The following is a 22,171-nucleotide window of genomic DNA, read 5'->3' as shown; positions in this document are numbered from 1 at the left end:
CACTTAAGTGGGCAAAAATTGTTTACTCTTATCATTCCTTGATTTTTGCATATGCTAAAGGAAATTCCATCCTTGTTAAAGAAAAAGGTTCTATTTCCATTAAACACAGAACCTTTTGGATGTTATGTAATAGTCCTATTTGAGTTTCTTAGAAAACCATACACACTGGTTAATTTATAGATACAGTACCCACACCTTTTTTGTCTGAACGTATTAGAAAGGTACTTTGCAGAGGGTCCTTTAATACTAGTGAGTGATTTCAATACAGTGCTGAATACAGATTTGGAGGTGCACCTCAAAAACACACACACCTTTGCTTTCCTGTTTGGATCAATAAAGCCTCACATTCCTCTGGATATGGCAATTTCCAGAGACCCATGCTACTCTTTTCAACCTGATACTTATTGCATAAGGATAGAAATGTGACTAGTTTCTCACAAGCTTCTTCTCTTTGTCAAAAGCCTTCTAACAGCAGTATCAGACCATTCTTCCATGTTATCGGTTCCTAAATTGGGTACTCCCTGTAATTATTGATTATAGCAGGCGAGGCCTGTATGGCTTACCAATCAACAGGTGAGTGATCCATGTCTCGGTGAAATCCAGTCACATTCGGCAAGAGAATACTGAAATCTTCCCTGTCAGATGGGATACCTTTAAGGCAACATGTGTGGCATATTTGCAATAAAATACAGTATAACCACAACCAGTTTCTTTGTCCACATTTACCGATAACAAATCTAGACTTAGAAGCACAGAATTGCAATATTCTATTTGTCATTCTCTTCTTGCTTATAAAGAGTGGAAAGATTTTGCTAGGGACTAAGATTCTCCTAGAATGCACCCAGAAGAAAATATTTTATCAAAACCAGAGTATATTAGCACTTGGGGACAACCTTTTATCTCATCAATCCAAACCAAATTATGTCTCTTGCAATATTCCTAGAATTATAGATTTGACTGGCAGGTAGCCGAAAAAACTGAAGTGGTTATGCATACATTTTTTTTATAATGACATAAAAACACTTGCACACTGTCTTTGATACTTTTTTATTTGCAATACCATTCAAATTTTCAGGACAAGCTTTTTTCACAACTGCCTATAAATTTTGCATGGTACTGTATATACGAAAAAAATTATATATATATACACACACACACACACACACACACGTGAAACTCGAAAAATTAGAATATCGTGCAAAAGTTCATTTATTTCAGTAATGCAACTTAAAAGGTGAAACTAATATATGAGATAGACTCATTACATACAAAGGAAGATAGTTCAAGCTGTGATTTGTCATCATTGTGATGATTATGGCTTACAGCTCATGAAAACCCCAAATCCACAATCTCAGAAAATTAGAATATTGTGAAAAGGTGCAATATTCTCGGCTCAAAGTGTCCCACTCTAATCAGCTAATTAAGCCATAACACCTGCAAAGGGTTCCTGAGCCTTTAAATGGTCTCTCAGTCTGGTTCAGTAGGAATCACAATCATGGGAAAGACTGCTGACCTGACAGTTCTGCAAAAAACCATCACTGACACCCTCTATAAGGAGGGGAAGCCTCAAAAGGTGATTGCAAAAGAAATTGGATGTTCCCAAAGTGCTGTATCAAAGCACATTAATAGAAAGTTATGTGGAAGGGAAAAGTGTGGAAGAAAAAAGGTGCACAAGCAGCAGGGATGACCACAGCCTGGAGAGGATTGTCAGGAAAAGACCATTTAAAAGTGTTGGGAACTTTCACAAGGAGTGGACTGAGGCTGGAGTCAGTGCATCAAGAGCCACCACACACAGATGGATCCTGGACATGGGCTTCAAATGTCGTATTCCTCTTGTCAAGCCGCTCCTGAACAACAAACAACGTCAGAAGCGTCTTACCTGTGCTAAAGAAAAACAGACCTGGTCTGTTGCTCAGTGGTCCAAAGTCCTCTTTTCTGATGAGAGCATCTTCTGCATCTCATTTGGAAGCCAAGGACGCAGAGTATGGAGGAAGAATGGAGAGGCACACACTATATTAGTTTAACCTTCTAAGTTGCATTACTGAAATAAATGAACTTTTGCATGATATTCTAATTTTTCGAGTTTCACTAGCATGTATATACACACATATATACATATATTGTGAGGAATTAGCTCGATAGCGTGTTGTGCTTGACTCCCTGGATGAGTCATAGCATGGTGAAAAAGGTACAGCAAGATAGCAGGATTCTGGTGAAACGCAGTTGTGGTTTAGTTATAAAGTCTATGATAACAAAAGTGCAGGTATCAAAATAGCAAAATAAAACAAAAACAGAAAGTAAGCCCTTGAGAGTGTAACTGCAAAAACAGGAACCTAACTACTTGTCCTGAAACAGCCTACTGCTGCCCTGACACTTGGCTTTCACACAGAATAAGTCAGAGTCCATAGTCACGCAGACTGAGGGCCGGTGCACACTATAGAAACGCAGTCCAAATGCATTCCGGATGCGTTTTAATGCATTTTTATGCATTCCAGTTAATTTTTTCCCCTCTCTTTCTCTTCAATTTAAATAGGGACATGGGCAGGGGCAGACTGACAACTCATGAGGCCCCCGGGCAATAGGGGATCATGGGGCCCCTGGGCAATAGGGGATCATGGGGCCCCTGGGCAATAGGGGATCATGGGACCCCTGTGTCCTTGCCCAAACTCAAAAAAGCCTATGGAAAAAGGTACCAGAGGCATCTCATGGGGCCCCCTACTGACCTCGGGCAGTGCCCAAGTTTCCAAATGGTCAGTTTGCCCCTGGACATGGGTGTTCCAGTACATTTTTGGTGCGGTTTGGTGTGTTCCAGTGCATTTTTGATGCATTACAGCAAGTTCCAGTACAGTTCTCTGCAGAAAAAATGCTGCATGTTCTACTTTTTTTTCTGCATCTGGAACGCACTGGAACTGCAAGCACTGATGTGAACTATGACATTGACAACCATATCACCTATTTTCTGTGCATTTTGGATGCACAAAAAACGCAAGTGAAACGCATGTAGCGTGAACGGGCCCTTATTCTTACTATACAGGCAAATGGCTGATCCCCAGTCTGTCCTACACAGAAATTTGGTTCTAGGATGGAGCATGCTTCCTAAGCCCTCATGCACACTTGACGTTTTGATAACGCTGGTAACATTAGCTGTGAAAAGTCATGTTAAAATCGTGAGTTTTTCAGCTTTTTTTTAGCGTTTTTGCATTAGCATTTAGCAGCGTTTTGCCGGGATTAGCAGCGTTTTCCCGCATTTTTCCATGTTTGCGTTTTTTAGCTTTTTTTTTAAAACAAAATATTTTTTTTGGTCCAAAAACGCCGGTTTGCTTAATTTTACCGCATTTTACCACGTTTTTCAGCGTCAGAGTGTTTTTACAGCTAAAAAACTCCTCTAGAAACCCACTAGTCCTGAGTTTTTTTTCCCAGCCAAAAAACGTTGATTACAGTCTATGTGTGTATGGACACATAGGATAACATGTTGGGGGGTTTACTGGCTGTAGAAAAAACTCATCAAAAGCCAAAAAGAACCGCTGTAAAAACATCTAGTGTGCATGAGGGCTAAAGAGCCTGGAAGTTTTATAGAGCTCAGAGTGCTCAACCTGCTTCAGTTGAGCTCTTTAACCCCTTAGTGAGCCAAACAGGCTCACCACGCATACAAACTATATTTTAAATGAAAGCACCTACTAAAATCAGTGAAATCATGACCACCATTTACATTTGTTAATTAAATAATATGGGGTCCTCTACTTGTTTCTATTTCTATTGAAAATTTGTTGTAAATATGGGACTGTATGTTTTTGTATTGTGCATTTATGGTAATTATTCTGAACCACTGCTGTATTGAGTGGTAGCCACACAACTACTAAATCAATAGAGTCTTGTGGTAAACCTGTCCAATTTTTGATACAGTGTCATATGGTGAGATAGCAGATGCATTAATAACACACGTGATGTGGCATAAGTAAAACAAAATTGTCTGACAAAACTTCCGTATGAGCTAGCAGTCTGTATTAAATAGGAAATGCAATAGTTTTTACTGCTTTTAATTATTTAAAACAAAATCAATTAATTGCTTATTTTTGGTGACTAACAATTATCTAGTGTTTCTGACAAGCACACAGTTGGAATTTATTCCTTTGGCCTAACTGTCTGTTTTCCTACTCTAATTCCCTAGATTTTCAAGCTTTTCCTGATTTTTAACATAGCACAAATTACTATTCGTGCAAATGATTTGTGGCCTGTCAGTCCCATTAATAACCCGCTAAGCTGCCATGTTGCCATCTCATGCAGCTGCAAGAATTTGTCATAAACAAACTTTCTGATTTATGAAAAGGAAGTCATTGCCTGTTTTATGAGATTTACATGTCGTATAAAAAGTGTGAAAATTCTATGCTTTTAATCACATCAAAACATATACCCTGAATTATTTAATTAAAAATATAAATGCACATTTTTTTTAACATAGGACCATTTCAGAATGTGTTAGGTTGACAGGGTGGCTTCTAGCCAACCCTTTGACCTTCTCAATAAATAAATAAATAATTAAAAAAGATGATTATTTTTTGTGGTGTTAAAAACAAAACATACTACAACCTAAAAGCTAAATTTGAAGGATAATTTCACATATTACACAAAAATAATTAATGCACATTTTTTTGCAGGTATAAAAATGTGCATCTATTATTTTTGTCCACAGGAGCCTGGAAAGCATTGCAACAGATCACTGATGCCATGCAGGTCTCCTGCAGACCTGTCAGAATATCTGCTTGCTGTACGGGATTACAGTCAAGCAGATATTTTGACAGGAAGCTTCAATGAACTATCACGGCGTTCCGCAGCGCTGTGGTAGTTCATTGAAAACTACAAGCCTACAGCCACTAAGGCTGCCGGGACTTGCAGTTCATTAATTCACGGACGTCTGTGAATGAAGTGGCCACCTGGGCGGAGCCCCACATGGCCACACTGTTTTCAAATTTGACAGATAGTACGGGGAGATTCCCCGTAGCATCTGTCAAAGGGGGGGGGCGTGGCTGCAGCTATAGGAACATGTTACATGTTCCACCCTAAAAATAGGTGGCACATGTAACATGTTTCCAAAGGTGAAAATAACCTTTAAGACCAACAGCTACTAGAAATACACTGATGAGATACATACAGTGAGGAACAAAAGTATTTCTTTAAAAATCATACAATGTGATTTTCTGAATTGTTTTTTTTAAATTCTGTCTCTCAGAGTGGGAATGCACCTACAATGTGAATTTCAGACCCCTCCATGATTTCTAAGTGGGAGAACTTGCAAAATTGCAGGGTGTTCAAACACTTCTGTTCCTCACTGTATATGATAGCTGTCTTGCCTGCCAAAGAATATATATATATTTCTATTCAATCAGTCCTGAGATTCAGAAAACGTTGCCACATAGCACAGTCAGGCTGGGGTCTTAACTCTTCAGCAGTTAAGTGTAACCTCTCTGCATCCAATTTGTGATTACAGAGTGAAGGAGCAGCAGTAGATTAATGAGGTCATCTCTCTGCTCTTCTGTCAGGATGTTCCTTGCAAGTACATATGAATGCAGGACACTGGATTGGCTACATGTACTATCACTTTCCTCAGGGCTGTTTTAATGCAGATGCATGGGGGGGGGGCATGAATTTTCCTTCCCCCTCCCAGCAGGGTAATATCATGTGGACAGAGAGGGTTATTATTGTGCCAGTTGGAAAAATAACTGGGACCAATCTTCTGTGTGGCTCTCATTGCAGCAGCTGAAGGCCGGCATCACCTGCTCCCTTTCAGCTGCTGCAATGAGTCCTTTTTCTAAATGAATTTAAACTCTTTACTATGCTTCAGTTTATGAATGAACAGGAGCCTCCGTCTCCTGTTCATTCATCTGCAGTGTAACTGAGGCAGCAGAAAGGAACTGGGGAATGTGTTTCCTCAGTCCCTTTCTCTGTCTCAAAAGTAAGACTTCAGGCCTGATACTTCACCAAAGATCCGCCAACAGCTTTGTGAAAAAAAAGTTAAAATATAATCTTTAAAAATTAAAAATATTGCAAAATGTAAAAATCAGACTAAAATTTCTAATCATACATAAAGTGGAGCTTCACCCAAAAGTGGAAGTTCTGCTTTAATCCTTTCTCCCCCCGCTCCCTGTTAAGGATTGGCACCTTTGGGGAGTGGAAGGGAAGAGGGTACCCAAATTTGCCTAAAGCGATCGGAAGTGGAAGTTATCCTCCTCCCTCTCTCCCCATAGTCTTCTGGGACACGTGACCCAGAAGAGTACAGGACCATTCACAAAGCGCAGAGCTACTCGTGCATGCACAGTGGGCACCCGGATGTGAAGCCACAAGCTGTCACAACCGAGTGCCTACACTGAAGATGTCGGCACCAGGGAGAGAAGACGGCCGGTGAAACCAGCCATGGTGAGGACACTGCTGGATTGTGGGACAGGTAACTGTCTGTATTTTAAAAGTCAGCAGCTACAGTTTTTGTAGCTAATGACTGTTATTTTTTTTAAAATCAACTGGAACGCCACTTTAAAAGCAACGCCCATCATTTAGCCACACCCACTGTTTTTCTATGGTATGCTATACGCACTGCAGGTCACCATCTCCCTGATAGGGGCCATAATGCATTACGTTACCCAGGGTACTATGATGCTATTAAGATGGCACTGCCGTCCTACCCTTGTCTTAAGGCTGCTGTGAAAAACAGTTAAAATCCTGAAGTTTATACTAGTTACATTTGAAATGCATTTAATGATTTTTAATGCACAACTGCATGATTTTTTTCTTAAATTTTTTAAACTTTTTTTTTTACTTTGCCTGGAGTTTAGCATTAAATAAGTAAACACTAACTGAATGATATTGAATTTGCTACAGCACTGTGCGGAATACACTCTCATTATTTTTTACTATAAAGCACTTGTTTTCACTTTTTTGCATCTTTTGTTGCAGATTTAGCTTATGTAATACAGTCTATTTGCAGCCAATTCCTGTCTATATGCACTCGCTTCAGTGATGGCTGTTTGAAAGGTGCACCGTCCGTGCCTCTGCATGAGCTCCATTATAGCTGTAATATTTCTTCGGTTTCACACCATGTCCCTAACCTCAATCAGAATGCACAAGCAAACCAGCATCTGTTATTCAATGTGGTCAAGTCCTCTGAAGATTCAACTTACACTCTGCCTCATATGGTTATGTAATGGGGTTGATTTATCAAAAGTGGAGATTTGGAGATCTGGTGCAGCTGTGGCAGCTAATCAGCTTCTCACTTCAGCTTGACAATTAAGGTTTAACAAAAAAAAAAGGAAGCTGATTGGTTTCTATGCAGAGGTGCACCAGATTTTGCAATCTCTACATTTAGTTCAACCCCAGTAAGTCATACCCAAGTGTACTAGGAAGTCTTGTAAAAATGATGACTGCTTTTGAGCTTCTGAGTTCTGACTGGGCAACACTTAGGGTTGCCAACTCATCCCTATAAAACTGAACACATATTAATTATACATGTTCTGAGGCAAATTTGATGCAGATAAGGCATCAAGTGAGTTTGATTACCACGTTGCCCTCCTGAGGATTTACCCCCCTTCCTGACCAGGCCATTTTTTGAATTACGGCGCTGTGTTACTTTAACTGACAATTGTGCGGTTATGCAACGCTGCAACAAAATGAAAATTACGTCCTTTTCCCCACAAATTGATCTTTCTTTCAGTGTCATTTGATTGCCTGTGTGTTTTTATTTTTTGCACTATAAATAAAAAAAGACCGTCAATTTTGAGAAAAAACAATATTTTTGACTTTTTGCTATTAAACATATCCAGTAAAAAATTAAAAAAATCAAATTTCATGAGAAATTTATGCTAAAATGTATTCTGCTACATGTCTGTGCTAAAAAAATTCCCAATACGTTTAAATTAATTGGTTTCCGTGAAAGTTATAGTGTTTACAAATGGCGGTATATATACTGGGATTTTTTTCTTTTCCTTTTTATTTTTACTAGTAATGGCGGCGATCAGCTTCTTATAGCAGGACTGTGGAACTGCAGGATATTTTGACACTGGGGGGAGCTGACTCGGTGTCACTAACATCCCCAGTGATACCAATACAGTGATCAGTGCTGAAAAAAAGGACTGACACTGTACTAATGGCACTGGGCAGGAAGGACTTAACATGAGGAGTGATAAAAGGGTTAATTGTGTTCTGGGAGTGTTTTACTAGGGGGCGGTGTCAGTATGCTTCCCTGTAATCACACTGCTTTGGATGGTTGTGCTGTGCACAGCCATCCAAAGCAGTGTGCATGAGCTGACACAGGAGAGAACTGTTAGTAAACAAAACAGTTCTCCTCCTCGTCAGAGATCCACGGAAATCACTGGGCACCAGCGAGTAATCACTGGCCGGGACCCAGTGATCAATCACCAACAGCCGCGGCTGCGAATGGCAGCACAGGTAGGGTGTGCGCATGCCCCTACCTGGAAATGCAAAATCCTGTATATATACACGTGATTTTGCACACCCGTGCTGCCCTGTAGAAGTATTTCTGCTATAGGGCGGTCAGGAAGCGGTTAATCAGTCACAGAACCTGTGTAAATAATATGTGTTCAGTTTTAACCGCCTCCCACTCGCCATATAGTAATATGACGGACGCAAGGTGGTTCTCTCGTTCTGGGAGGACGTCATATGATGTCCTCCCATTCTAACCGCGCTTGCGTGGCTCCCGAAGCATGCAGCACGGTGATCGTCAGTGTGCTGTGTCCCTCGGACACAGCGGATCACCGATCCACGGAAAGAGTCGAAGATGTCGGCTCAGTCATGTGATCAGCTGTGTCTAGTCACAGCAGATCACATGTAAACAGGGAAATGCCGGTTATCGGCATTTCTCTCCTCACGAGCTGTCACGCTGACAGCTTGTGAGGAGAGCCGGTAATCGGCATCCCTCAGAGGGGACATGTACACTGATCATCAGAGCACTGATGATCAGTGTGCCCTGATGATCTCTGTAGCCCCAGCAGTGCCACCTGTCAGTGTCCATTAGTGAGAGCTCTCAGTGCTCATCCATGCCACTTGTCAGTGCCCATCAGTGCCACATTTCAGTGCCCATCAGTGCCACATCAATGCCACATATCAGTGCCCATCTGAGCTGCCTTTCAGTGTCACCCATCAGTGCCAGTCAGTGCCACCTATCAGTGCTGCCAATCAGTGCCACCTATCAGTTCCAGTCAGTGCTGCCTATCAGTGCCAGCCAGTGCCGCCTATCAGTATGCATCAGAGCTGCCTATCAGTGCCGCCTAACAGTGCCAGTCAGTGCCACCTAACAGTGCCAGTCAGTGCCACCTATCAGTGCCATATATGAGTGCTGCCTTTCAGTGCCCATCAGTGAGGCCTGTCAATGCCCGTCAGTGCCACCTACCAGTGTCTCCTCATCAGTGCCCATCAGTGCCACCTATCAGTGTCCATCAGTGCAGCCTATCAGTGCCCATCACTGCAGCCTCATTAGCACACATCAGTGAAGGAGAAAAATCACTTATTTACAAACTTTATAACAAAAACTTAAAAAAAACTTTTTTTTTTCAAAATTTTCAGTGGTTTTTGGTTTGTGTAAGAAAAAAATAAAAAACCCAGAGGTGATTAAATACCACCAAAATAAAGCTCTATCTGTCACAAAAAAATTATAAAAATTTCATATGGGTACAGTGTTGCATGACCGTGCAATTGTCATTCAAAGTGCAACAGCGCTGAAAGCTAGAAATTTGCCTAAGCAGGAAGGGGGTATAAGTGTCCTGTAGGCTAGTGGTTAAAGGGATGAGGTGGCAACCCTAGGAACACTGTGTGTTCTCATATATGGGTGTTAAGGTGGTACTGAGGGGATCCATTGCTGTTCAATAAAAAGACCTAGAGATGTAGGTCTGATTGGGTAAAATTAGTCATATAATTTTAGCAATGATTAATTACATTTAAAACAGATAACACTAAGTCCAATATATCTATTTGAAACATACAGTGGGGATCGAAAGTTTGGGCACCCCAGCTAAAAATTTGTATTAATGTGCATAAAGAAGCCAAGGAAAGATGGAAAAATCTCCAAAAGGCATCAAATTACAGATTAGACATTCTTATAATATGTCAACAAAAGTTAGATTTTATTTCCATCATTTACACTTTCAAAATAACAGAAAACAAAAAAGTGGCGTCTGCAAAAGTTTGGGCACCCTACAGAGTTAATATCTTGTACTGCCCCCTTTGGCAACTATCACAGCTTGTAAACGCTTTTTGTAGCCAGCCAAGAGTCTTTCAATTCTTGTTTGAGGTATCTTTAACCCATTCTTCCTTACAAAAGTCTTCCAGTTCTTTGAGATTTCTGGGCTGTCTGTCACGCACTGCTCTTTTAAGGTCTATCCATAGATTTTCAATTATGTTGAGGTCAGGAGATTGTGAAGGCCATGGCAAAACCTTCAGTTTACGCCTCTTGATGTAATCCCCCATGGATTTCGAGGTGTGTTTAGGATCATTATCCATTTGTAGAAGCCATCCTCTCTTTAACTGCAGCTTTTTCACAGATGGCATCAAGTTACCATCGAACATTTGCTGAAATTTTATTGAATCCATTTTTCCTTCTACTCGTGAGATGTTCCCTGTGCATGATTGATCCAACCCCATGCTTAACAGTTGGAGAGAGGTTCTTTTCATTAAATTCTGTGCCCCTTCTTCTCCAATCGTACCTTTGCTCATTCCGGCCAAAAAGTTCAATTTTAACCTCATCGGTCCACAGAACTTGTTTCCAAAATGCATCAGGCTTGTCTATATGTTCATTTGCAAAGTTCAAACGATAATTTTTGTGGTGAGGACGTAGAAGAGGTTTTCTTCTGATGACTCTTCCATGAAGACCATATTTGTACAAGTATCTCTTTATAGTGGAATAGTGTACCACAACTCCAGTGTCTGCCAGATCTTTCTGGAGGGATCGTGCAGTCAAACGTGGGTTTTGAATTGTTTTTCTCACAATCCTGCGAGCTGTTCTGTCTGATATTTTTCTTGGTCTTCCAGATCTTGCTTTAACTTCCACTGTGTCTGATGACTGTCATTTCTTAATTACATTTCGAACAGAGGATATTGACATCTGAAAACGCTTTGCTATCTTCTTATAGCCTTCTCCAGCTTTGTGAGCGTCAACTATTTTCAGTTTCAGTTTTCTAGACAACTGCTTAGAAGAACCCATGGTGCTGATTGTTGGGGCAAGGTCAGATGAGTCTGGGCATTTAAAACCTTTGAGATTGACATAACCTGGTCTTCCCAGACGATGATTGAGAACAATCCATGACACTGGCAGGTCTCAGCTTTGCAAAGGGGGCAGTGCATGCTATAAATTCTGCAGGGTGCCCAAACTTTTGCAGACACCATTTTTTTGTTTTCTGTTATTTTGAAAGTGTAAATGATGGAAATAAAATCTAACTTTTGTTGACATATTATAAGAATGTCTAATCTGTAATTTGATGCCTTTTGGAGATTTTTCCATCTTTCCTTGGCTTCTTTATGCACATTAATACAAATTTTTAGCTGGGGTGCCCAAATTTTCGATCCCCACTGTAATGAATTGTTTAGAAACCATATGTACAAAATTCCCTGGGAGCGCACGGCACGGCGCCCGCTGTGTCCGGATCTGTGTGAGGTCCTGATCATGTGATCACTGATTGGCCAATCAGTGATCACATGAATAGTAGTAAGCAAGATGTCACTTCCTGACATCATTGCTTACTACTAGTGAAATCTGTGAATGATCACAGAGGTCACATGGTACAAGGCTATTCGCAACAGCCTTGTACCATGTGACAAGCTGTGACCAATCACAACTCACACAGTATTTATCAATGGCTGCAAGAATGCAGCCAGAGAGAAGAAGAAATTATTGCTTTTATAGCCTTTATGGGTGTAAAAGCAATCAGTGTGAAAAAAAAAATATTCATCACCCCCAAATAGTACAGTTTCACTATAGTGACACTGTACTGCTAGGGTGACAGTATGTTAAAAAAAAACATAAATAATAATATAAAAAAATAAAATAAAAATGTCAAAAAAAGTTTGAAAAAATATAATTTTTGGTTATAAACTAATGTGGGTTATTTTTTTTTTTTTTACTAAAAAGATAGCTGAATACATTTTGGCCAAGATTTATGAAGAAAGATTATTTATTTGCAAAATCTTATAAGAAAAACACTTTTTTTCAAAATGTTTGGACTTTTTCATTTACCGTATTTTCCGGCGTATAAGACGACTTTTTACTCCTTGAAAATCTTCTCAAAAGTCGGGGGTCGTCTTATATGCCGGTAACGGCATGCTGACACATTTTAGGGGGGCGGCGCGGTGCCGCCGCCGCCCCCCCCTTCCAACAGAAGGGAAACTAAGTACAGGGGTGGGCAGGGGCAGCTGTCTCTTACCTGGCTCCGGTCCCACGACGATCCGGTCCAGGAAGCGCGGCTGCTCCTTCATTCAGTTCGTCCACTGGATGTTCGCGCGGCTGCTCGGCTCCGCCTCCTCACCGGTGATTGGCCGCCAGAACTGTAGCTCAGGAAAGGCACACAGGCGGCCAATCACCGGCGAGGAGGCGGAGCTGAGCGGCCCCACGAAAATTGAGTGAAGGTGATGCAGGTAAGTGTGCGGTGCTTAGGTGCTGCTGCAACCACATATGCTGGCTGCAGCAGCACCATACTGGAACAGGGGTCAGCAATTGTCAGTGGGAGGAATAGTGCCCCATCATTGGTGTCACTGATACCAATGATGGGGTATTATTCCTCCCACTGACACCAACGATGGGGCACTTTTCCTCCCCCCTACTGACACCAACGATGGGGCACTTTCCCCCCCCCCCACTGACACCAACAATGGGGCACTTTTCCTCCCCCCCACTGACACCAACGATGGGGCACTCCCCCCCCCACTGACACCAATGATTGGGCACTATTCCCCCCCCCACTGACACCAATGATGGGGCACTATTCCACCCCCCACTGACACCAATCATGGAGCACTATTCCACCCCCCACTAACACCAATGATGGGATACTATTCCTCCCCCCCCACTGACACCAACGATGGGGCACTTTTCCTCCCCCCACTGACACCAATGATGGGGCACTATTCCCCCCCCGACACCAATGATGGGGCACTATTCCCCCCACTGATACTAATGATGGGGCACTATTCCTGCCACTGATACCAATGATGGGGCACGATTCCTCCCACTGACACCAATGATGGGGCGCTATTCCTCCCACTGACACCAATGATGGGGCACTATTCCTCCCACTAATACCAATGATGGGGTGCTATTCCTCCCACTGACACCAATGATGGGGCACTATTCCTCCCACTAATACCAATGATGGGGCACTATTCCTCCCACTAATACCAATGATGGGGCACTATTCCTCCCACTGACACCAATGATGGGGCACGATTCTTCCCACTGGTGTGCACTGGAAGAGGGGTAGTCTTATACGGCGAGTATAGCCCAAACACTATATTTTAACAGGAAAAGTAGGGGGTCGTCTTATACGCCCAGTCGTCTTATACGCCGGAAAATACGGTATATAGCAAAAAAATAAAAATCCCAATGGTGAATAAATACCACAAAAATAAAGTTTTATCTGTCTCAAAAAATGCAAAAAAATTCATATGGGTACAGTGTTGCATGACCACACAATTGTCATTCAAAGTGTGATAGCGCTGAAAGCTGAAAATTGGCCTGGACAGGAAGGGGGTGAAAGTATCCGAACTTGAAGTGGTTAAGGTGAAATTCTATGTGGTAAGTTTACTGAATTCCCATTCATGAAGATACTGAAATAAAAATAAACAAAACAATGTTTTAATATAGAAATGAGAACACAATGCTTGCAAATTACAATACTGCATTTTTACATGAGAAAAGGTATACTGTAGCTATTGGAATTAAATATTTAAACAACATGCAGCATATTCTCAGATTACAGGAATGTTTTAATACCTATACACTGACTTATTTTTGGCCTTGTTAACGTGTGTTTTACTTCAATTACTGCCCCATGTATGTCCCGAATACGATTTATAGTAATTAACAGATTTATTCTACTTGATTTTTTGTTCTTCTTTTTTCTGTAGTAATGCCCTTGATATACAGATAATACACAATAGTATTACTGCAGTATATTCTGAAATGCTTACCTGTCGATGTGTATGGGGAAGGCTTTCGACCATGTTTTCATCTACTTGCTTTCAGTTCTGTATTGTACTGTCAAATACAAACAATTCCATGATATCTTAACTGGTAATACAATTTCACAGTGTCCAATGGAAATGAAGGCAGAATATCTAATACACTTCTGTATGACAAGCTACAATTTCAAATGACATGACAACATTTGCACTCAATGTTAACAAAAAAGATCTGTTTAAAAGCGAGCCACGTTATTTCTAGGCTGACATCAATCATCTTAACAGAGTGGAAGTGACAAATATTTTTTGCTCAACTATTGTTATTTACAGATAAACTCTAGGTTAGAAGATGTGACAAGGCAGACATCTAAAGTTTAAGATGTATGAGGCATGGAGCTTTGGCATACAATAGGCAACAGAGGAACATCACAGACATTATAAAAATCAACGATACAAATAGCAGGTAGATCAAGAGACTGACAAATCTTGTGTAATTACAGAAGGTCCATACCATGTAATAAAGACTGTATTCAACCCATACCAATAACCCTATACTTTCCTCTTCTGGTGTATAAATAGCTCTTTCCTTAACCACTTGCCCTCCAGAAGATTTACCCCTCTTCATGACCAGGCCATTTTTTGCTATGCAACACTGCGCTTCTTTAACTGACAATTGCACGGTCATGCAATGCTGTACACAATTGAGATTTATATAATTTTTTTCACACAAATATAGCTTTCTTTTGGGGGTATTTGATCACCACTGTTTTTTTTTTTTTTACTGGCGGTGATCAACAACTTATAGCAGGACTGTGATAGTGTGGAGGGTACTGACACTGAGTGGGAAATGACTAACTGCTACTGACATCATCAGTGACACTAATACAGTGACCAATGCTAATATTATACACTGACACTCTACTAATGACACTGGGTAGGAAGGAGTTAACATCTGGGGTTAACTGTGTGCAGGGGTGTAGATAAGGGGGGTCAGGGGGGTCTTAACCCCCTCCAGAGGAGAGTTGCTAACCATCCCTGCAGGCTGCAGCCCTCAAAATTTCCACTCGCCCGCGAGTGCAAATAAGGTGGAGGCGGCGAGCAGCGTCGGGACTAGAGGTGTGTGGGAAGGGTGGTCTCCTGTATGAGGTGTGTGGGAAAGCCATCTCCTGCATGGATTTCAATAAAGCAGCTGAAAGCCGCAGGAGGAAGAGGAGGAGATTTGGCTTCCAGCTGCTTCACTGAAAGCCATACAGCAGATGGCTGTTTGCCACCGCACCCCACCGCCACCACTTCCACACACCCCTAGTTTTCTTTCTGCTCCCCACCGCCACTGTGTTCCCGCCGCTGTGTTCTTCTCAGTGCCCAGCCCCTCCCTCCATCCTCTGCACCAATCGGAGAAGAGGGAAGAGAGGCTGGAACTGCTCTGTCTCCCCCTGTGCCCACACTCCAGTCCATCTCGCTTCAGAGGATGTGTGGGCGGGAACCTGAACATAGCAGTCGTTAGCTCTGATGCTTCTGAAGGAGTCATGGGGAGTCTGACCTCCCTTCCTTCCACTCCCCCCTCCCTTCCTTACATCCTTACACCCCCCCTCCCTTCCTTACATCCTTACACCTCCTCCCTCCCTTCCACCCCCCTCCCTTCCCTCCACCCCTCTCCCTTCCTTCCATCCTTCTACCCCTCCCTTCCTTCCACTGCCCCTCCCTTTCTTCTATTCCTCCACCCCTCTCCCTTCCTTCCATCCTTCCACCCCTCCTTTCATTCCACTGCCCTCCCTTCCTTCTATTCTTCCACCCCTTCCCTCCCTTTCTTCAACCCCCTTCCCGTCCTTCCACCCCCCCCTTCCTTCCATCCTTCCATCCCCCTTCCTTCTTTCCATCCTTCCACCTCCCCTTACTTCCTCCCTCCCTTCTACCACCCTCCCTTCCTTCCATCCTTCCACCCCCCTTTCCCTTCCTTCCACCCCCACTTCCCTTCTTTCCAAACTCCCTTTCCTTCCTTCCACCCTCCCTTCCTTCCATACTTCCACCCCCCTTCCTTCCTTTCATCTTCCCCCCTCCCTTCCTTCTACCCCCCTCCCTTCCTTCTAGTCTTCCACCCCCTCCCTCCTGTCCTTCAATCCCCTCCTCCCATCCTTCCACCCTTCCGCCCCTCTCCCTTTCTTCCACCCCCCTCCCTTCCTTCCACCCCCCTTCCCTTCCTTCCACCCCTCCTCTATTCCTTTCATCCCCCCCCTTCCTTTCATCCATTCATCCACCCACTCTTCCTTCCCCCACCCCTTCCTTCCTTCCATCCACCCCTTCCTTCCTGCCTTCCTTCCACCCACTCCTTCTTTCCACCCCCCTCCCTTCCTTCTATTCTTCCACCCCCTCCCTCGCTTCCATCCATCCTCTCACCCCCCTCCCTTCTTTCCATCCTTCCACCCCCTCCCTCCCTTCCACCCCCCTCCTTTCCTTCCACCCCCTACCTTCCTTCCATCCTTCCACCCACCTCCATTCCTTTCACCCTTCCCCCCTCCCTTCCTTCCATCCATCCATCCACCCACCATTCCTTCCCCCACCCCTCCTTTCCATCCATCCACCTATTCCTTCCTGCCTTCTTTCCTTCCACCCCCTGCCTTCCTTCTTTTCTTCCACCCCCTCCCTCCCTTCCTTCAACCCCCTTCACCTGTCCTTCCACCCCCTCCCTTCCATCCTTCCATCCCCTCTCTTCTTTCCATCCTTCCACCCCCTTCCTTCCTCCCTTCCACCCCCCTCCCTTTCTTTCATACTTCCACCTCTCTCCCTTCCTTCCATCCCCTTCCCTTCCTTCCACACTCCCTTCCCTTCCTACCACCCCCCTCCCTTCCTTCCATCCTTCCACCCCCCTCCATTCCTTTCATCCTCCCCCCTCCATTCCTTCCACCCCCCTTCCTTCCTTCTATTCTTCCACCCCCTCCCTCCTTTCCTTCAACCCCCTCCCTTCCATCCTTCTACCCCCTCCCTTATTTCCATCCTTCCACCCCCCTTTCTTCCTCCCTCCCTTCCACCCCCCTTTCCTTCCTTCCATCCTTCCACCTCTCTCCCTTCCTTTCATCCTTCCACCCCCTTCCCTTCCTTCCACCCTCCCTTCCCTTCCTACCACCCCCCTCCCCTCCTTCCATCCTTCCACCCCCCTCCATTCCTTTCATGCTCCCCCCTCCATTCCTTCCACCCCCCTTCCTTCCTTCTATTCTTCCACCCCCCCTTCCCTTCCTTCCATCCTTCCACCCCCCCTTCCCTTCCTTCCACCCCCCCCTCCATTCCCTTCATCTTTCCCCCCCTCCCTTCCTTCCATCCATCCATTCATCCATCCACCCTTCCTTCCCCCACCCCTTCCTGCCTTCCTTCCACCCACTCCTTCCTTCCACCCCCTCCCTTCCTTCCATCCTTTCACCCCCCTCCCTTCTTTCCATCCTTCCACCCCCCTCCCTTCCATCCCCTATTCCTTCCATCCTTCCACCCCTTCCCTCCCTTCCACCCCCCTTCCCTTCCTTCTACCCCCCCTCCATTCCTTTCAACCTTCCCCCACTCCCTTCCTTCCATCCATCCACCCACCCTTCCTTCCCCCACCCCTTCCTTCCTTCCATCTACCCATTCCTTCCTGCCTTCCTTCCACCCACCCCTTCCTTCCTTCCACCCCCTGCCTTCCTTACTTCCACCCCCTGCCTTCCTTCCTTCCACCCCCTCCCCCTGTCCTTCCACCCCCTCCCTTCCATCCTTCCACCCCCCCTCCTTCCATCCTTCCACCTCCCCTCCATTCCTTTCATCCTTCCTCCCCTCCCTTCCTTCCACCCCCCCTCCTTTCCTTCCATCCATCCACCCACCCTTCCTGCCTTCCTTCCACCCCTCCCTTCTTTCATTCCTTCAAGGGGTAAAAGATGGGGGAGCTGTAAAAATGTAGCTCAACTGCGAGCTGAACCCCCCAGAAAAATAAAATATCTACAGCCCGGACTGTGTGCCTAGAAAGTGTTTATGTGTGTGCTATGTGTTGATTTTACTAAGGGATCTTGTTTTTTTCCCTTAGCAGGGGATTAAAAACAACAAGATCGCCTGTGTCCTATAAAGAGCTCTGTGATGTTTACCATCACAGAGCTCTGTGCATTAATCACTGAGCTGATCAGCGGGTTCCGGCGGTCAATCATTAGCCAGGACCTACTGATCAGCTTGCGCTACCACATCAAGGTTGGCAGGTGCGCACAAGCTCCCCCTATCTGAAAGAGTTGGATCACATACTAGGTACATGATCCAGTGCAGGAGAGCCCCTACGCCGCCATATAACTAAGTTATGCGGTCAGCAAGTGGGTAAACAGAGGTTCACATGGATAGTTAGTAGAGTTTACCATCCTTTTTCTTTCATCATTAGGTGGAAACATCTTTCTATTCAATGTCCAGTGGTGGGTATAGCATCACTTATACCCCTGTCAATTAGATGTGTTAAAGTGTGTATATATATATATACATATATATATATATATGCCAAATACTATAGATAGCATAGAGAAGGGTTCACTTTGCCATTTTATTTGTCTTGGAGACAGAAAGTGATGAGAAATCCAGCATTTTAAAGTTGTCACCATAATAATACAATTACCTATAAGGACACCTATTCTGGTGACAACTGTCTAAGAAGGAAATTCTCCTAAATTTGTAAAGAATTTTTCTGACTTCCTGTTGCGTCTCTGGGAAAGGAAGTACAGGGAAATCCACCAAACTGGACAAAAGATAGTAAAAATAAAATAAGTAAATTTACTGGCAGGGGTTATATCTATCCAAAAACGTTTTGTTTATACATACACTTTGATAGAGCCACCATGCAGCTTCAAAACTACCACTATTTAGAGCTGCATGACATTTTTGAGGGTAACAAAACCTTGGATCAGAAACCCAATGAAATACACTGTGGGGGTTATTAACAAAAACTGCATGGTACAAAATCTGGTGCAGCTCTGCATAGAAACCAATCAGCTTTCAGATTTGATTGCCAACATGTAATTGAACAAGCTGAAGTCAGAAGCTGATTGGCTACCATGCAAAGCTGCACCAGATTCTGAGTGCACCAGTTTTAGTAAGTCTCCCCCTGTAGGGGTTATGCACTAAAAATGCATGGTGTAAAATATTTTGTGCAACTCTACATATTAAGCAATCAGTTTCCAGGTTTTATTGCCAAAGGTTGAACTGGATGGACTTGTGTCTTTTTTTTAACCAGATTAACAATGTAACTATGTAACATGCCTTGTAGTGCCTACTTTTAGGTAGGTTCTGTAGTTTAAAGCTGAACTCTGGGATCAGAAAATATTGTCTAAATATAAGAAGCGTGTGTATTATTGCTTCATATATTTCTTCCAAATCTGTGCAGTACACCAGCATGAAATGTTTCTTCTGTGCATGAGTTTCCTATCACAAAGATTAGTCGCTGCTGCTCTCTCTCTTGTGCAGGGTGACCCCTCCTGTAGTTATCTGCAGGAAGCCTGTACTGGATTGACTTGCTTTGTCCCTCCCACAGTTTAGCTCTTTGCACAAGTTTTGAGTAACCCAGTAATAATGTCACCACTACTTTAATACAGCAACATCTGTTTTTGCAAAGGTGTTTGGTTCACGTAATCCGGATTTATATTCTCTGTGGCTTTTGAGAAATAGATTTAAATGAAATTTTTGTAACCGGAGTGTAGCTTTAAAAGCATGACTGATAGGTTCACTTTAACGGCTCAGTAACATCATATAAAGAACAAGGTTATTTAGCAACCCGTGGCAATAGATTCTAATTCACTTCTCAGCGGAGATTGGTCACACTAATGAAAACTGAAATCTGATCAGTTATTATTAAAGGTGAGCAAACTGCATTATGCCAAAAAATTCTGCCGTTGTTATCTTAATCCACTTTAAAGTGGAAACAAATTGGCCTTGGTTTGCAAATTTCTCCACTATTGGAAAATCAAAGGGTAATAGTTTCCGCACACCCTATCTTTTTTTTGCCTTGATAACACATCTAGAGAAGTGTATAGATAAATAAACTTGTCCTTTAATGTGCTCACTGAGGTACTGTAGGTAACAAGTATAGTACTGATTGTTCTTACTGTGCACTATTGAGATTAGGAGTCAGTCAGTTTATGATGTCAATTGCTAGGATTGCTATTGATGTCAGAGCTGGTGGTATGATAATGATGTAATGGAAATCGGAAGATGGCTGCAGAAACAGGAAATAGCCATATGCTTGGGTGAGAGCAGCTTAGTTCTTGGTGCTCCTTACCTTCCTTTTCCAAAGTGTTAAAAACCCTCTACTGTGTATTTATATCAATGAACTAAAGCTATAGCTACTAAAGCTACACATGGTAAAGCCAGAAAGCAGTACCATACTTCTGTAGCATTCGAGTCCCTTCCTTGACCCTGGTTATCCATTTTGTTAAAAAGAATGTCTATTTTCTAGATACAGTATATGTATCCTATATATGTACTGTATATCTTTCTACTTTGCCATGGCTACACCACATCACAAACTATTGATCTCTCTATTGCCTTTCACTTCAAGCAATACTCATCATAGCTACAGTACATACTGACTGTAAACACTTGCATCTATTAAATATCAGTAAATTAACAGCTGAGTTTTGAGGGAACAGAGTACCAAGTTGTAGTCCTGGGTTTGGAAAAGACATGAAGAAGAAGCCAAGAGCTGTACACACCAGTCCTAGCCCTCCCCACCCATATTCATGTGTAGCATAAGTCAAACCAAAAGCCCAAGAAAAAGATTGATCAAAAAGGTATGCTCCTAATTGGGGTGAAAGCTGGTGTTCACTGCTACCAAGGGTTCAAAGCAAATACTGCAGCTTTAAGATTCCTAGTCCTGGCAAAGTTATGTGCAGATTTTATGTGCAGATTGACCCAGGAGAATTTTTTTAAGATTATAATACACTGCACTGCCTTTGGACTATGGGCAGCTGGCAGAAACTATAAGCAAAACTTAGGGTCAGTTAGGAAACTACATTTGAATTCTGATTGCCAACCACTTTTGCTGGGTTTTTTTTAAGTTCTTATTGTGATGAGTACACTCTCAGCCTCACAGTGTCAGATTTTCAAACTCACAGGACAACAACCTAACCACCAACAGAATTGGTTGGCACTGGGGTACGTTGCCTGAACAGTTACCTTTTACAGTGCACAACTATCCTTCACAGATCTCCATATATTCTCACCAGAATCTTCTCAATAAGAATGCATTGTATATAATATAATCTTCTCTATCTCGTCTTAATCATCTACTCAACTGCTCCCAATCTCCAAAGCAAAAAAAACTCACAGGGTGAAAGTGTGCATAAAACTCTCCATCAATATGACTTGTCATCTTATTTTAAAGTACGACCATGCACCATCCACCTCCAATGTGCAAATGAATCCACGTGCTCTTCCCTTCCCCTTTAGGCACATGCACCTTACCCTGCATACATCAATATGTGCTTTCAATACTCAGTGTAATCTGTACTCTGTTTTCTCCTCATTCATTCTTCATAAACTCTCAATCGCCATATAAAAGCAAACATATAAGCCCATAGTGCAGCAGTAGTGTAAAATGACCAATTTATTGTTAAAATTGCGCTTACATGAAAGAAAAGTACAAACAACCTGTACCAAAATTGCATTCGCAGCACTTCCAGTTACATCTGACGTCACATCCGTCTGATGCGTTTCATCATCAAATAAACTGCCTATGACGAAGTCAATTTGATAACGAAACGCGTCATACGGATGTACACCATCACCCCTCAAATACTGCCCAAGGTTGTCTTTCAGCTATACGTGCCGAATCACTAATTTGTTTGTTGAAAAAATATACTTTATTTTTATATACTGTAAGTATATGAAAAACACAGCACAGTGGATAAATGGTTAGCACTTCTGCCTGGCAGTATTCGGGTCATTGGTTCGAATCCCAACCATGGCACCACCTGCCTGGGTTTCCTCTGGGTATTCCAGTTTCCTCCTACACTCC

This window comes from Staurois parvus, unplaced genomic scaffold (assembly GCF_062004578.1).
Source record: "Staurois parvus isolate SC_StPar_1 unplaced genomic scaffold, SC_StPar_1.0 ptg000287l, whole genome shotgun sequence".
Lineage (NCBI taxonomy): Eukaryota > Metazoa > Chordata > Amphibia > Anura > Ranidae > Staurois > Staurois parvus.
The sequence above is the reverse complement of the archived record's forward strand: the minus strand, read 5'-3'. Positions refer to the sequence as shown.